This window comes from Vollenhovia emeryi, unplaced genomic scaffold, assembly GCF_000949405.1.
Source record: "Vollenhovia emeryi isolate VEMERY1.0 unplaced genomic scaffold, V.emery_V1.0 DF948595.1, whole genome shotgun sequence".
NCBI lineage: Eukaryota > Metazoa > Arthropoda > Insecta > Hymenoptera > Formicidae > Vollenhovia > Vollenhovia emeryi.
Genome location: NW_011957771.1, coordinates 1 through 1,471, shown reverse-complemented (window position 1 = coordinate 1,471; position 1,471 = coordinate 1). Strand labels below are relative to the sequence as shown.

The 1,471-nt window shown below is 38.3% G+C and overlaps 1 non-coding gene across 1 annotated transcript; it reads right to left on the bottom strand.

The window, feature by feature from the left end:
* Nucleotides 1-1,097: 1,097 nt before the first annotated feature.
* Trnam-cau lies at nt 1,098-1,170 on the bottom strand. The gene has a single exon. It is a non-coding gene; the product is annotated as a tRNA-Met (tRNA).
* Nucleotides 1,171-1,471: the final 301 nt, after the last annotated feature.

The following is a 1,471-nucleotide window of genomic DNA, read 5'->3' as shown; positions in this document are numbered from 1 at the left end:
ACCGTCGCTCGCGCTCGCTGCCCCCCTCGCCCGTCGCTCGCGCTTGCTGCCCCCCACACCGCCCGCGCTCCTCGCCGCTCGCGCTCGCTGCCGCGCTCGCCGCCCGCGCCGCGCTCCCCGCCGCACCTAGGTTTTTTCCCACCACGGTGTATCTCACGCGTCGCTCCACCTCCCGCTCATCGATCGATTTTCTTAAATGCCTCCCGAGTCCGGCCTACCGTCTCCTGCATCCTCATTCGCTCAAACGTATAAATTTCTTTGTCGGTAACTATTGTTACTTTGTACCTCGGTACATGATATTTCTCCTTAGTTTAACCCAATCTACCGCTATTTGCAAAGTGGCTACTTTTGCATCAGACACCCTGTATAAAGATAAGATAACGCTAAAATTTTATCTAGATAATCATTTATATAATTTTATTTAGATAACAGCAAACACTGCAGGCAGGTTATATACCAGACAGTTACAAATATAATTTCTTAATGATAAACCATTTTAATTATTATTCTTTATATTAAGACGATTTACAAAGTATCCTTTCCAAAGAAAGTTGTGAAACATTAGAATCACTGCTATGAGAGGCCGTGAGCAATGACTATCCCCTCGGGAAGCCGGCACAGCCCGCGGCGAATCGAGCTTAATGGGCTGTTTGCTTGCAAATTGCGCTACTGCTAAAGGGCAGCAAACAATTCACGACTCATTTTAACTTCTACATTTCAATTCCGAGAACCGACGGGCCCTTCTCGCGGGCGTCGCATTTACATAATTGTCTCTTATGCTCCGTTTTTTTTCCAAGCAAACTGCTTTTTCCTTACTGTTCATCTCCCGTAAATTTTAAGGACCTAAGAAATATAAAAACATCGACTGGTATCGCAATAAATAATTAAGATTTCTGCCTTAACTATTATTATAAAAGAAGCTAATTTTTTTCTTAACATTTAACATTATAATTTCATATATGATAGAAAAAGAATTGATTTTTAGATTTCTTAATTCTTATTAATATTGTTAGTGCGATATAAATAGTAGACAATAAGTATATAAGATGGCAGTCTAACTTGTTTTTATGTAATAAAAAATTAACTAATGTAAAAAATGCCCCGGGTGAGGATCGAACTCACGACCTTAAGATTATGAGACTTACGCGCTGCCTACTGCGCTACCGAGGCTGTTGCGAAGCTAGGTATACTTTTTGCATCTTGATGTATATACATAAAGTAAAAGTGAACAATAAACATTGTTAGGTTAGGTTAATTTCGAATAATTCGAAAATAATGATTAAAATGATTTCTTTATTTCATGCCTTTTTTAGAAGTGGAATCAATCTTTTTTTAATGTTTAATTCAAGAGTAAGCAAAAAAGATAGCCTATTTCGAAATAATGATTAGGTAATGTGTCACGAATTTCGGCTAGAGAGTACTAAAGTAAAATAATATTATCTCTTTTTCTTAATTATTTTATAAATTCAAG